This window comes from Lathamus discolor, chromosome 2 (assembly GCF_037157495.1).
Source record: "Lathamus discolor isolate bLatDis1 chromosome 2, bLatDis1.hap1, whole genome shotgun sequence".
Lineage (NCBI taxonomy): Eukaryota > Metazoa > Chordata > Aves > Psittaciformes > Psittacidae > Lathamus > Lathamus discolor.
In genome coordinates, this window is record NC_088885.1 from 139,607,007 (window position 1) to 139,622,910 (window position 15,904).

At 43.0% G+C, this 15,904-nt stretch overlaps 1 long non-coding RNA gene across 1 annotated transcript; it reads left to right on the forward strand.

Moving 5' to 3' along the window:
* Positions 1–1,209: 1,209 nt before the first annotated feature.
* Positions 1,210–14,859, forward strand: LOC136008879 (uncharacterized). Its single transcript, XR_010610262.1, has 3 exons — positions 1,210–1,467; positions 1,999–2,105; positions 14,521–14,859. It is a non-coding gene; the product is annotated as an uncharacterized LOC136008879 (long non-coding RNA).
* The last annotated feature ends 1,045 nt before the right edge of the window (positions 14,860–15,904 follow it).

A 15,904-nucleotide genomic window follows, 5' to 3' on the forward strand; every position in this document is an offset into this window, starting at 1 on the left:
GGAGGGACCCGGAGCCACGCGTCAGCGCACCGCGGGCGGGAGGCGCCGCCGCCGAAACCAGCCCTCCGGTGGCGGCGGACCAGGCATGCGCCGCGTTCCGCCGGCTGGCAGCAGCGCCGCGCAGCGCAGCGCCGCCGGCCTCGGCGGTCAAGGCGGAGGCACCGCGGCGGTCCCGGTTCTGCTGCCGGGGTTGGGCCCGGGGGATGTGGCCCACCCCACCCGACCCTACCTGACCCGGCCGGCGGGGCTGGTGTCCCAGGCGGATCTCCGTCTCTGGCGGGAGAGGCCGGGGTCTGTCGGTAGTGCTGGCGGACGGCAGGGGCCAGGCAGGGCTCGACTACAGGTATCCCTCGGGAGCCAGGTCAGGCAGTTGCGGGCTCCTGACTTCATATGCCAAGTCGAACTTGTGTTTCAGGGATGGCTTCCACAAACCCAAGACTCATCGTCCTGTGTCACTACATAGCTGAGCAGGTGGGAAGGGATGCCAAGTCTTAGTGGCCAGCCAGAACTCTGGTTCCCCAAGTTAACAGCATCCTAACAATTTGCACTGATTCACTGAGCATTGCTAATCTGTTAATAATGCTCAGTGGAAGCTCTAATCACGCTGCATACCTGGCAGCCTCAGTGAATTTCATGTGTCTTAGAGTACTTACATAAGCACTTGAACTGAAGGATTTAGCTGACCCACATATTTTATGGAGTTTGCTGAAGCACTGGGACACCTTCAGCATTTTCTGAAGCCTTTAGTACTTTCATAACACCTTTGTGAGGAAGCACCAGCTGCAAGTAGAAAAGAGCCACTCAGACACGAGGTGCCTCAGTCAGAGGTAACAGAACTGTCTCATGGTGGGGCTGAGGATGCACCCTGACCTGCCAGCCCCACTCTGCCATGTCAGTCTTAACAAACCACACAGGGCTGTTCTTTAAGAACTCATTCCAGTAGTCACAATTCTTTCCGGACAATAAAATACATAGTAATGTCGTTCACCGAGACCAGCAAATGATATACTTGTTCAGGAAAGTAATTGTTCATCTGGGGATATGTTAATTTTATTTTTAAAAAAGTGTGTTCATACAGTTTGTATATTTGTTTTTTCCAAAGCAAAGCTGAGTTTGTTTAATTTTCTAGCAGACAGAATTCAGAATAACAGGCAATAGATACACACCTGTCATCTCCAGAAAAAAAGTGAGACTGAGGTTTCACAGCATGCAGGAATGGAGTTTGTTTACTCTTTTCATCTGTTGTCACCTTCCCTTTTGCCAATAATTTTAGATGAGGAGGAAGTGAACTGATAAATATATGCAGTCTCATTATAGTCTTTCCTGGTGACAGCGCTAGTAGGTTATGGATGAAGTCAGTAAAAGCAAGCACATTGATTAGAAAGTCAGAAGACTTCTCACGTACACTTGCAGCAAACCTTGCACTGAGGACTAAAAATGGAGTGGTTTACATCGCTCTTTTCTCAGGTATGATCTGTATTGCACCCTTCATTGGTGACTCATCTCTTCATTTGGGTTCCTGTTCCACAATATAAGTGCAGGAGGAAGAATCAGAGTATACCAAAAAAAAAAACCAACCCAAAACCCTCAAACAAACAAAAGAAACCACCAACAAACAAACACCCAAAACCAAACGAACTAAACCAAACCAAAAAAACCCCAACCCAAACCACAAAAGCTATGGAGACTTAGGAAGAGAGATTGAGACAATGCACAATAAATGTGAATCATTAACAGGCAATGAAAGAAGGAAGGGTTGTCCTTGGAGGACAAGGTTTAGAGGGGAGGGCACATGTTACAGTGATATACACAGAGGTGCAAGCTCTATTCTTTAGGAAGGTAGATTTTTTAAAACACATTTTTGGAAGGGATTTAAACTAGAAAAAGGACTTGACCAGTTTGGAGGCATTTAGGTGCAGCCAAAAAGTGATCCATCAGGGAAAAGACAAAAAGTCACTACTGGTTCTGTGATAAACTGTTTTTTATCTGTGTTCTTAGACATCTCCTGATGGTAATATCCAAAGACATCCCAGCAGTGATATAGCTGACACAATAGTTACTGCCTCCTCATCTACATTCATCTTCCCAAAAGAGTTTTTATTTCGGTAAGTAGGGGATGTTTTTAATATTCTTACCAGAAGTAAGAAAACAGATGGACTATTTAAGAGGGGAGGACAGTCACGTAGGACAGGAAAAAGAACTTCAGTTTGATATGCAATTAATTGGGGGCACTGGCAGCTATTTTAAAATGTATGGTGGGAGGGAGGATTTCCTGCTCGTATGGAGGAAGCGACACTTGAAAACAGAAACATAAACTTCATCCTTTTAAATCTAATGGAAAAAAACCTCAAAAGAGTGGCACACTGTTTGGGAGAGTACAAGACTGAACTGTGTAATTGCTGTACACAAAATGAACACAAATTGATGGGTGAATGCTTTATACAGTATTTTCACTACCACTGGTGATACTAATGCAGAACTAGAAAACTGATGCCACAGCTCAATATACGTATATTCTTAGTACAGTGCTACACAAGACAACAGTCCTGTTTTGTCTGGAGAGGCAAAATGTGGAAAAGCTAACATAAAATTTTCTTCTGCCTCTTAAACATTTCTCTGCCCTCAGTTTTAGTATTTGGATTCCTAACCTTGTACAGCTCCATACCCGCATTTCATAGATTACTAGAGTAACAATCTGCATTTTGTTCTCCAAAGATAAAAAGGCAGCAGACCACAAAATACGTGTCCAGCCCTGAGTTCCCCTTACTTCCAACTGTGAGGCACTTCTACCACATTTCCTTTTTTTTGCCTCCACACTTCCTTTTCAGCACTGTTCACAGTTGGATGTAGACAAAATCAGGTGTTATCCCTATGACTCAGATAAACCAGAGCAGGAAAGACACTCTTCCCCACCTCATCTTTTAGAATGCAAAAAATACTCACTGGTGAGGCAACCCAGCGGTCAGGAGTTTCAGATTGGTTTGGACAGATGTCTGAAGCTACATAGCCCAGTGACCTTTCCTGCTAATTCCAAGTATTTCCTTTTTTTTATGTCTTCCTACAGGCTACCTCTTCTCTCCTCTGGTTCTCGCATTTCCTCCCCCTCTCTGATGCACTCTCTATCACCAGGCATCAGCAGTGGGGTTGGATTCCACTCCTGCAGTGAGAGAATGAGATTATTTCCTTCTCCATCTCCTCTTCCTCTTCCCCCACTGCTGCCAACTCCTGCAGCAGTACTTTTTCTTAATGCCTCAGGTGCAGGAATTAGGTGATTACACAGGAATTTCATCTTCCATTGAGAATAAAATGTCCCTAGCTACTGAAAATCCAGCACAACAGAAGACAAATACAAATAGCAATCCACCTCTGGATGTAGGGAAAAGGTTGTTTCCATTTCTGAATGCTTGAACTTGACAATATGCTCCCTGTTCTGGCTCTTCTTACACACAGTGGCAATTGGTGCCAGTGTAGTTAATGCTGTATGGCCATCCAGCCAGAGCACTCAGCTGTTGCAGTGCGAGGAAAGAATCAGCCCAAATTATATTTCTGTCTGAGCTGCTTGGGGCAGGAATGCCTGTGCCCGAGGAGGCACAAGGAAAGGAAAATGGAGGCTGTGACAGCTCTGGACCCCTCGTGCCCACAGTGCTGTAGAAGTACTAGAGCTCCAATAGTCCCTCTCTTTAGTAAAACAGTCTGTATAAATAGGAATTCATGGAAGTAATATCAGTTGATACTCTGATCTTCAGGCCCTTTTCATTGCTGCACACTGGAGCTGCTCCTGTCCAGTTGACAGAAATACTGATAACCAGCTGGAGGAATGATTCATGATTATTAAAAGCCCAGAGGTGGTGGGAGGAGAGTCATCTGTACCTTAACTCATACAGAGCAGTTGCCTCTCACCTATATTTACTGAGCAGTTTGCTGAATCAAAACAACTGAGGCAGAAATAAGGTCCCAGCTTTCCAGTATGGATTAGTTTGGTTTTGGAAGACTTGAGTTTAAGTGTAATTTCTATGGAGAATAGTTACAGAATAGGTCTCATACTTGTGCTAAGTTGTTTACACAAAGTTAATGGAATCAGTAGCTCAAAACACTAAAGATATCACAAGTAAGTAAAATTAAATTGGGGTTGTTTTACAAAATCAAGGCTGGAAGGAAAAAGCAGGAAAAAATTCAGTCTTGGTTTAGGAGTAGCCAGCAAAATACCATAAGCTCCTTTAAATCCAATGCTAGAATGTTTTCACCTCCAAAAAAATCTAGACTGGGCAGGCAGAGACAAAAGAAAATGTCTGTCAACTAAATATTTGAGCTACTAAATAAGGACTACTGAAGAGAATATTCAAATATGAGCATTACTTGAGAGTCTAGCCACCTGCATGCCTACTCCACATTAACTGGTAAAGAAAACTGGAAAGTTTTAAGTATCTGCAACATGATACGGACTTTTTACTGTTAGGAAATGTGCCCAAGTTCAGCCCAGGTTAGAAATTAATTGGGCTCATTACATGATAGATGTTGAGTTGTGCGTTAATCACACCCATTCTAGTTCCTGCTACCCATGTCTCATGGCTCCTCACTAAAACCTGAAGGATCAGCTGGAGGCTGAGGGTTGGGCTTCTGTGGAACGTATTTATTTTGTTCTCATTACTCATTACAAATATCTCTGGATCAGAGAAGAGGTATGGGGTTTGCCTCTGCGGATAAACAGGAGGTGTTGGTTCCCAGAAGAGTGAACTAGTCAGCAGCGATAAGACTATCAACTTTTAAAACACAACAGTCCAAACACTGAAGCAGGATAAAGTGGTCTGTGTACCATGCAAGGAGGTTAAAAATAAGCATATTGTGTGCTGTTACTGGTGGTTACTGTTACTGGTTACCAAACAGGGAGATTCTTTTTTTTTAATTAACTTTTCCAAATGAAGACTCTCTTGCTTGTTTTTTGATGCATTTGCAAGGAGTTTTTGTTTCCAGATGTTTATTCTCAGTCTTGTACTTCTTGCATAAGTAGCCCTCCCAAAATACGGTCCCAGCTTTATGCAATAATTAAGTGTTTTGAGGCTGCTTAGCTTGTTAGCTGTTCTTGTCAGTCACTTTCCAGTTTTGGACAGCTGGACAGCTCCAGAACACGCACATGTTATTCTGGTGATTTCTAGACACAGTGTTCCCCAGCAGCCCCTGCTGAGCTTCCCTGGCTGGTGGGGCATTTCTTTAAGAGTAAAGACTGTCAGTCTTCAAGAGGAAGATTTCCAGCTAACCCCTGGAGAAGCACTTCCCACTTGTCAATGTCTTTCATCACCCTCCCAACTCTGAGAGCTGGCAGTGATCTCCCCTTGTCATCCAAGAGCAGTGAGAAGGAAAGTGCTCTCTTGAGATTGCACTCCAGCACTGTCTGTGATGCCTCCAAACGTGCACCTCCATTTTCTGTGTCACTGATGATGTTGTCTCACACCTTTTGGGGATGAGAGAACCGTAAGTCAAGCCAGAGGCCTTTCCCACCAGGGTGAAAGGGGCAGGACTCTTAGACAAAACCCTAGCAAACTCTTTCACTATCTTCAAAGCAAGTGACAATACATTTGAAATAAAATATTTGACCCATTTAAGATAAATTCTGTTTACTTTGCTTGCATTAATTGAGTTGCCAATGTTAGCAGGAGGAAGATGAGCAGAATATACACTACTCATTTTCCCCGCATCTGCATTTTCTCTAACACATGCATTTTTCACTTAGAATTTGACAGACCCTTTCAAGAAGAATTTTTTTTTTTTTTTCCCCATAGATGATAGGCTGGCCTGTAGGTAGTGACCAGCAAGGAATAATTACCACTGTAACACGGTTAAGGGCATACAGAAGGATCTGCAGGATCCATGTCACGTACCTACAGTAATGAACAGGTTCTGGACCTCTGCATTTGGTCGTCAGACCACTACAGTAGTGATGCTGTTGCTACTTGAGGCCTTCAAACGGGTTGTCTGTCAACATGCTTTTGAGACCCTACTTGTATGAAACCAAGTTTGAGCTTCCCCTCTAGAAAACTGTGTTTGTTTACCTGCTGCTCTTTCTCTCTAGGGGCTGGCCCTTAACTTGAAGATTTGTGGCTTGCAATTTCTTTTTCTGTGGTCCTCAAAAACAGGGAAGGAAATCCCTTTTTAGTTTTGCTGGCATAAAGATTCCTGATTCTCCCTGCGGAGAAGGACTTGGGGGTGCTGGTCAATGAGAAAATGAACATGAGCCGGCAGTGTGCTCTCGCAGCCCAGAAAGCCAACCGTATCCTGGGCTGCATCAAAAAGAGTGTGACCAGCAGGTCGAAAGAGGTGATCCTACCCCTCTACTCTGCTCTCGTGAGACATCACCTGGAGTATTGTGTGCAGTTCTGGTGTCCTCAACATAAAAGGGACATGGAACTGTTGGAACAAGTCCAGAGGAGGGCCACGAGGATGATGAGGGGACTGGAGCACCTTCCGTATGAAGACAGGCTGAGGAAGTTGGGGCTGTTCAGCCTGGAGAAGAGAAGGCTGCATGGAGACCTCATAGCAGCCTTCCAGTATCTGAAGGGGGCCTGTAGGGATGCTGGGAAGGGACTCTTCGTCAGGGACTGTAGTGACAGGACAAGGGGTAACAGGTTCAAACTTAAAGAGGGGAAGTTTAGATTGGATATAAGGAGGAAATTCTTTCCTGTTAGGGTGGTGAGGCACTGAAATGGGTTGCCCAGGGAGGCTGTGAGTGCTCCATCCCTGGCAGTGTTCAAGGCCAGGCTGGTTGAAGCCTTGGGTGGGATGGTTTAGTGTGAAGTGTCCCTGCCCATAGCAGGGGGGTTGGAACTAGATGATCTTGAGGTCCTTTCCAACCCTAACTATTCTATGATTTTATGATTTAGGACTTCAGCCATCCCTGGCTGAAGAATGTGGGGGTATGTCTCAATTCAGACATAACATTATTGGGAAATAAAACAGTAGCTACAGATATCATCTGCTCAGGACACTGTGTCGGTGCTGTCTCTGGCATTTGCTATTGCCAGCCAGATTTGCAGGAGCAATAGGAAGGTCAGCAAAGCAAAGCAACCGGGGCTGGGTTATTTTTATTACACTCCATTTCCTCGCAGTGAGTCAAAATAGTCAGTACCTTCCAGATCGAATCAGCTCAAAATGCAAGTGAAAGCCGAACATGAAGTGAGTACCAGGCAAGGCTGGGGCAGTGACTTCTGGTTAGTACTTGATCCTCTTTGTCATGCCTGGTTTCAGCAGCAAGAACTTACGGCCCAGTGTGCATGCTAAAACCAGAAGACTTAAGGGCTAAGCCAGGATATCTCAACTCATTTTAATATCTCTAAAACCCCAATGCAAGATCCCAGGGAAGACATTGTGTGGGGCTGCAGACGGAGCAGGAGGACTGAGCTGCTGAGAGCCACTGAGCTGAGCTCAGCCTTCAGCCCCAGGCAGTCTTCGGGGGTCCCAGCTATGGTGTCAGGCCAGGGTCATGCCCCTACAGAGAGCTTCCAGGCCAGAGGACTGAAAACCAGCAAACCATCCGGCCCCAGCAAGCTCAACCATTGCAATGAGGAGAGACAGTCTGATTTGAGGAGCAGTTACTGGTACCAGTAAACATACTGCAGCGGCTGCTCCCTGCCCACTTACTCTGAGTCTGCTCATGAAAAACACCACTGAATGTAGTCATGGGCCATTAACTTTGCCTGGCATTCCAAGACTGGGATTTGGATTTATTTATTTTTTTTTAAAGATGGTTTTCCAAAGGGGCGGATAATTGCTGTTCATTAAAAACAAAAACCAAACAAACAAATCAACCACAAAAAAACCACCCCCACTAAACAACAAAACAATAACAAACCAACCAAATAAAACTTTCTTGTTTTAATTTTCTTGTATAACTTTCTTGTATAATTTTCTTACGTAACTTAGAATTTGTTTCCCCTTCCCCACTGCCTGGAAGTGTGGGGCAGGGACCCAGCACAGCCTCTGGGAAGCTGCTGCTGTCCCCTGGCTGAGATGGATGCCCACATCAGCTCAGGTACCACTGGAGCTGGAGGGAGAGGTAGCTGCACTTGAAAACAATGCCTAAAGCAGTGTGTGCTTAAGGTTACCACCTCCCACGTTACTCAAGATATCCTGATATTTTTCTAGTTATGGAGCGGGGCTTTGGGCTGAGGTTTACTCTCAGAAACCTAAGAAATATTTACCATTTTGTGTAATAGAAGCAGAGTTGAAATGAAATGATTATAATAATATCTAGGGACTGTGTTCCTGAGATTTTGCTACATGTAAACATAATCATAAGCATAATCAATGTCAATGACTTCCATTTAATTCTCAGACACAGTTTGCATTTAAATGCCACACCAGATTTGACATGGCGAATGATAAATGGAATGCAATTAGTTCCACTATTTGCTATGATGATATACTAAATTATTTCTTACAACAGACCATTTATTATCCAATGCTAATGGTTATAATAATACTCTTGCCTTTAATATGTGTAATGTATCTTAAACTGTTCCAAACTGATAAGTTTCAAAAGGAGATATTAAAGTCTAGAAAAAATCATTCTATGAATTACTTTAATCTAATAAATCCTTTTCAAAGCCCAAGTCACCATTTTCACAAAGAAATCTTAAACTGTAAGAATTTGGTATGTATTTCTCATCATTACACAACTACATAAATCACATAAATCTTAATTATGCTGCCTCTTAGTGATTTACAGTCACTTAATGAATATATAATCTTAAGAAAAATGTCTGAATTTAAATGTTCTTATGGCATTTTTAACATAATCCCTCTGGTTAACAGGACAATGATCACTCCCCCCCCCCCCCCCCAAATTTATCATGAGCTTATCGTGGTAATTGCAAATTAATGAAGAGAGGTATTCCCTGACAATGCAAATATTTGATCTTATGAATTGTTAGCCCTTATACTGCAACGTTGCTTGCCGTGGAGCTTACTCAACTGCTCTGCACTCTGAATTTCCATTACCACCCCTTTCCTTCACTGTATGCCTTCTTCATATGGACCTAATCCAGCTGAGAAACGTAAAAGCCTTAACAAAATAAAAAGTTGAAAACAGGTAGCAGCAGAGCATCTGATCCCAGAAATCATATTTTGCCTGAAAACCTAAGTGCCTGCACTTAACTAAAAATGACTTGCCCAAATTTTACCATTTCTGCAAGGTAGCTTGTGAATGTCAGGCTCTGATATTTCAATTCTGAAATTCCATGGTGGTAAAAGCAGGGCACACATAAAATACCAGATCTAGAAGACTCTGGGCAGTCTTACTGCAGAGTTAACTGCTACAGTGGAAAAAGCATTGAGTTTTTTAACATGCCACACTACCCTAACAGCCTCAAGTCTTTAAAGAGACAAAACAAAAAGGAGCAACACAAAATTGCCACAGGGAATTTAGAAATTCAACTGTAAGATTTATTAAAAAAGTAATATCTTCATATTTTTCACTCATATTTGAATTTCCTCCTATCATCAAAGGACAGGTCTGTCCCACCTTAGTTTCATTGTTATCCTGGTTTCAAGATAATGCAGACACAGCAAATTCTGGTTGTTATTTAGAAAAAAATCTTTCCTTTCTTAACATAAAGGGTTATAAAAGGAGGCATTCAGTTCTCTTTTCTGGGCTTACCTTAGTAATGACCAGCCAGGCCCTGGGCCACCAACACTGGGGTGCTCTGTCCCAGTCACACCCATGTACTCCTTTCTAAACCTCCTTTGCTCTCCCAATCCTTCCTCCCATCTGCGCCTGGCTGCAGCCCCACCAGACACATCTCAAAGTCTTCTTACACTTTCCCAAATGTTTCTTCCTTCTATTTATCTATTTCCTCATGTTTTTTTCCTAATCCTAGTACCTTCCCCCATTTTCTGAGCTTTATGTTTTCTTGCTCCTTATTGTGTGGAGGATGCTTCTCAAGAGTTTGATCTCCCTGAAGATGATAGGAAGAGGTGATCACTAGGGACAAAGGCAAACTCAGAAAACATACCACCCCAAATACCATATTGTTCTCAGTAAAATCTTAAGTTTGCAACCATGTATTATCCTTCCTGCTAAGGACTATGTAGAAATGGGGATGTAAGAGCATGTTAGCATTTTAGGCTGAGAAAGTTGGGGCTGTTCAGCCTGAAGAGAAGGCTGCTTGGGGACCTAATAGCAGCCTTCCAGTATCTGAAGGGGGGCTATAGGGATGCTGGGAAGGGACTCTATTAGGGACTGTAGTGACAGGACAAGGGGTAACAGGTTCAAACTTAAACAGGGGAAGTTTACGTTGGATATAAGGAAGAAGTTCTTTACTGAGAGAGTGGTGAGACACTGGAATCGGTTGCCCAGGGAAGTTGTGAATGCTCCAGTCCTGGCGGTGTTCAAGGCCAGGTTGGACAGAGCCTTGGGTGGCATGGTTTAGTGTGAGGTGTCCCTGCCCATGGCAGGGGGGTTGGAACTTGATGATCTTGAGGTCCTTTCCAACCCTAACTATTCTATGATTCCTGGGGAGAAAAATGGACCAGACATTCAAATCATCCTTCTTATTCTGCTGTCCATACAATGTGTTCATACATCGGTTCACCTTGAATGAAAACAGCAACCGCGACAGGGAGATTTGACATGGGTAATTCCACTTGCAGGACCACAGTTAAGACACTGCTGTTTGGTACCCTTCACTCTAAATCTCTGTCTCGTCTTTGTCTCTGTAAGCTGTCTGGCTTCTAAATTCTAATCAGAAGAATATTTCTGTCATCCAGATGACATCCTGTCTCCTGACAATCTTTTAGCTGGAATAACACTTCCTTGAGGTTCTCTGTCTAGATCAAAGAGCCCTCAACAAACTCTGCATGACTGGGCTAGGGCTGCCTGAAGCAGAAACCTCTGCTTCTCTGTCGCAAAACTGCATAGTACTTATTCATCACCCTTGCATTTATCACAGCAAGATTAATAAATATTTTTGACAGAGGATATATTTCTAAACTTCAGTTTTACAGCAGAAACACCAGAAAGTGGCAGGCAGATGCTTATTATTCAGTTTGAGGGAAGGATACTAATACTGACAGTAGAAGTCCATCCTTCCAGCAAAGGCAATCCATCATACTCGCTATACCTTCCCCTCAGCTCCAGCTGAATACAGCTCTGTGGTTTTAGCACTCCAAAGTCTCTGCATTTCTCCAGAGTACTACCTGTCTTTTTCTCAGAAGTCATGTTAAAGGTCCCCCCTGCAGCAGGTCTTGCCTTCAGGCTTTTTCTTCCAAGTAGAAAGGATTTATTTAGCAAACACAGTAATCTTTGGTGGGGGGGCACTGGAAGAAACTCACATTCTGATTCATCATTGTTTTCTGCAGCAGAGTGGCCGCTTGCACCAAGATGAGGTGTCAGCAGGATGTCAGTGATCTTCTGCTCTGTTTAGCCAGACAGCCATGGCTTGGAGCAGCCGCAGCGTGGACTGCCGCCTCCCCAGCCAGCCCTTGGCTGGCTACAATGGGAGAGGAGTGTTAGGGGATATGGGGAGAACCTGGGGCTGTGGAGAAAGAGGGCAATGGGGCTGTGATAAGGTGAGCTAGAATTTCTGCGGTATGAAAAATAAGCCATAAATCATTGGAAGCAGACATGGTTACTGCTGCTGTCCGCGGATCGAATTGTCTCGTTCTACCACACCTTAGGTGAGCTATGGGACAGTGACACCACAAAGCTGTGGGGCCTGTGTACTGTTTCTGCTTGCCAGAGTCTCATATAGGGGACCTAAACTGTGCATTCACACAGCATCCTTAATGATGCAGTGAGTGAAGTATAAAATAAAGGTAGTAATAAAGTGCTGCAGTGAAACCCCTTAGGACACTGATGAGAAAGCACGCAGCTCTGCTTCCCACTAGATGGGTGCAGATTTCTTCCGATGGTGGTACCAAGCTGTCACTGCGGCTGCTAGCTGTAGCGTGAGATGCCAGCTGCACGATACCATTAGCATTCTTCATCAGCCGCAGCTTATGTCTCTCCCTGTGCACAACGTTGGGAAACCAGGTCATTCTCTTGGCTCATCCTCCTCTGATAACTCCTCTTTTCTTCCACTGCCAGGAAGCCAAGGACGGTGTAATTAGTTTTCACTAATGTTCAGCTCTATGTGCAACTGCTTTTGGCTCAAGCTGAAAGTGAAGTTTTCACATAGTTTGCATGCCCTAATAGGAGGGAAACTTGAGACAAATTTGAGAGGTACCCATTTTCCTCGTGTTCTAATAATTCAGCTGATATTTTTCAGAAGACCTCAGATAATACTAATGACATGTTAAGCTTCCAGTACTTGCAGAATTGAGAATAAATGAGTGAGATTCCAATGAAAATACAAAGTTATATCTACCCATACCAGATAACAACTGGTGCTGCAAGAATCTCAGAACAAGCAAACTGAAATCATACCCTTAAAAGCAGAAAGACTGCCCAAAGTAGTATTTAACTGCTTGGGGGGTGGAGGCAGACCAGAATCTTGATATTCCAAAGAAGCTGCAGGGGAAAATAAAAATGAAAAAGTCAACCCAAACCCCAGATCAGACATTTAGGTTTTCATAGTAAGGCAGTGGAAATGATGGCTTTTAGACCTGCGAGGAATAAATTTTGAGACCACTATATAGAGTCTGCTACAGAGAGATAAAGCAACAAACTTTACTGAAGGTCAAGTGATTTTGTGCTGTGAGTGAATACATAAATGTAAATGCCAGTGAAGAATTATCTGGATGGTACAGTGGAGCTTTTATATTGGCAGAGTAACCATATCAGTAATTAAAGCTGCATTAATGTGCCTGAGTGATGCTCTGAAAGTGTCACTGCAATGGCAGTCACAGCATCAACTGAAGCAACTAAGCTGTGAGAGGAGGAGCTATGAGCTACAGAGGCTCCTTGCTAGGAATGTGCTTAGAATTTGACATGCTGGAACACTATTACATAAAACATGATTTAAATAACAATAACAAAACCACACAGTATTAGTATCCACTACAATAACTGCAGAGTCAACCAAGTTATATGCAGTATTTCAGGAGATAAAATATGAAGCAGTGAATGTATTAGTAGCCGTTCATGTCCCCACATCACCAGGTGGGCTCTTTGGAAAGAAGCACGCTGAGTTTTAAGGAGCTACATTGTGCTTTGTATACCTTTGGAGGAAGGTCCCTGAAATTACAGTTGGGATTGACACTGGAAACATTTAAATTCCTCTTTTGCAATTATTTAGGTTAAGAAGCTCTAAACATGGGGTATAAGCTGTCTCTGCAATATCTCTCTCATATTTGTCTCTGCAAACAAATATGGATGTGTTCACTCAATTAGGTGAAAGTTACAGCTCTCTGCAGGGAAAGTATCAAGCAGAAAAGTTTGCAGATGGAGTTAATGGGAATACTTGTGCTTATAGAGAGAAACATTTAAAAAAAAAAAAAAAAAGTCACACTCCAGCACAGGTGATCCTCTGTGCTCAAATGCAGATACATTCATTTCACTATCACAGCCACTAATTTTACTGAAATAGGATTTGGCCCAAAAGGCCACACTGCAGTTAAACTTGCCATAACAGATCCAGATACGATAGAAGCCCAAGTTCAAGGTATACTTTCAGATGTGTGGTGCTAGCTGCAGATAGAGTTCTCTTGTTTTTCAGCTTCATCTCTTGCAAGCCATCAGGTTACAAACAGATCCTAAGGAATAACTCATGTTGACAGGTCTGATGAGATCTTGTTTCCTCAAGTGGTTAATTTAATGGAAGCTATTTCAGTGGTATCCACAATCAGTACTAATGTGATAATGAGTATCATCTCAGTACTCTGTGTTGTATGAAAACATTGCTTTGGGTCACAATGGGGCAATTACAATTTTGTACATACACGAGACCAATACTGAGGATTTAATGGTTACAGATGATGCATAAAGAATAAATTCAAAGAAGCCTAGGACAGAAATCGTTCTTTGAATCTTTTCCAGATTTGAACCTTGAATGTTAATTGTGCTTAAAATGTAATATGCAGAAAAGAACAGTTTAGCATGACTGGGTTTTTCTAATGCATTGCAAAAAGTGAAATAAAGGAACTCTCTGACATCTTTATGCCCAGATTCTTGCAGCCTATGTTTTTTGGTGATATTTAGACTATGTAAATATGGGCAATGTAAGTGGTGGTCTTATTTGTAATGCAGCTACTGAGTTGTTAGGAAGAAATCTAAACCTTGCAGTTGCATCCTCCTATAAAATAAACAGTGCCTTCTTCACTGGAGGCGCAGAGTTAAGTACCCTCTACTTAGATCTTGTACCGAAGAGGCTCATGTGTAAAAAGCCCTTCTCTGAGAATAACTTTGCAAATGAAAAAATACAAAAAGCCACAACTTTTATATGTTTTAACACACATCCTCAGGAGGGGAAAAGAAAAAGAGATCTCTATATTCTCAACATATTACAATAAATGTCCTTCTAAAACATTGCCTAAGATATGATAATAGCTCTGGTTTGATTCACTGTTCGTGCCTTATGATTTTCTTTACAGACAAAGGGACACCTCTTCCCACTGCTGGCCCTTGGCCATCTGCTGCTGCTGGCACTTTGGGGGTCATCCTGCAAATAGTTTGCATTCAGGCTCTAGCAGGCCATTGATCATCTACTAACACAACTGAGTAGAGACCTCCAAGGCAGGATGAACTGACAAGAGCAGAGAAGGCAGATTGTAAAAAACCCAACCAGTTATTGTAACATGCACAGGAAGACAGCTTGAGTTTGAATATTAGCTTCTTTGCTTGTTCCTTTCTAACGGATACTTCTATTGAATAGTAAATGAACAATGTTATTTGGTATTTTGAGAACGATTAAAAGCTAAGACAAAAAATAACCTAAGTCCTCTTCTTATCTCTTGCACCCAGTGATCTTGAAGTTTTCACCAAACTGTTGCATTAATATTCTTGTAGGCACATACTGGGAAGTGGGAAAAGTAGAAACAGAATCACACAATATCCTGAGTTGGGAGGCACCCACAAGGCTCATAGAACCCAACTCCTGACTCCATACAAGGCAACCTAAAAGTTAAACCGTATACCTAAGTGTTGTTCCAACGCTTTTTGACCACCAGTGGGCTTGGAGATATGTTCCACTAAAGATCTCTGAGCATATGACCTGCAAGCCATGCAAAAAGACGTTTTGTTGATAGCACCGTCATGGAGAGCACAAACCTTTGCTGTGGTTGTGCAATTGTGTTGCAAAGGAATGAAAGGGTAATAGTTGGTTGTGTAGGAAAACTAGGCCTGTGGGTATGAGTCGCGGCCCCAGGCTCTCCCATCCAGCACGGTGGAGCTGCTCAAGTAGAAGACTTTGCGCTGAAGCTGGTGGAGGCACTATCAGGGTAACACCTGCAGTCATTGGATCTGGTCCTGAAGATTTGGCTCCAGCACCCATGGCCCATTAATGTTTAAGCAGTGTTAATATATTACAAATAAAAAGCAGTTCTGTGTGGGTCCTTTGTCCTGCTGGTGACAAGGAGATTCTTCCCACTTCCCACAGTTCCATCCATGCTGGTGTCTTTTGTAGAAAGAATGGTTTCTAGAGCATTTATGTCTCACAGCAAATGTTATGGAAGGAGCCTGTGATTCTCTTTAGGATCCTGAAAAATGTATCTGTAACAGAGCAAAATCTTCCTTCATCTGCCTTCCTTCATCTGCCTTTTCATTAAGAGAATATTTGTATGCAGATCAGCTTTATTTGCTCCAGTTTATTGCAGTTATACGTCTTAAGCATCACTTCCCTGAACGTTATCCATGCATTTCAGTCTTCTCCCCAGTATCATGGGGCATACACAGCATTCGCCTCACAGCTATAGCCAAACTGAGAAGGAAAATTCATGGGCCTTCTTTTTAATAAAATAAAACGACGAGGCTGCTTCC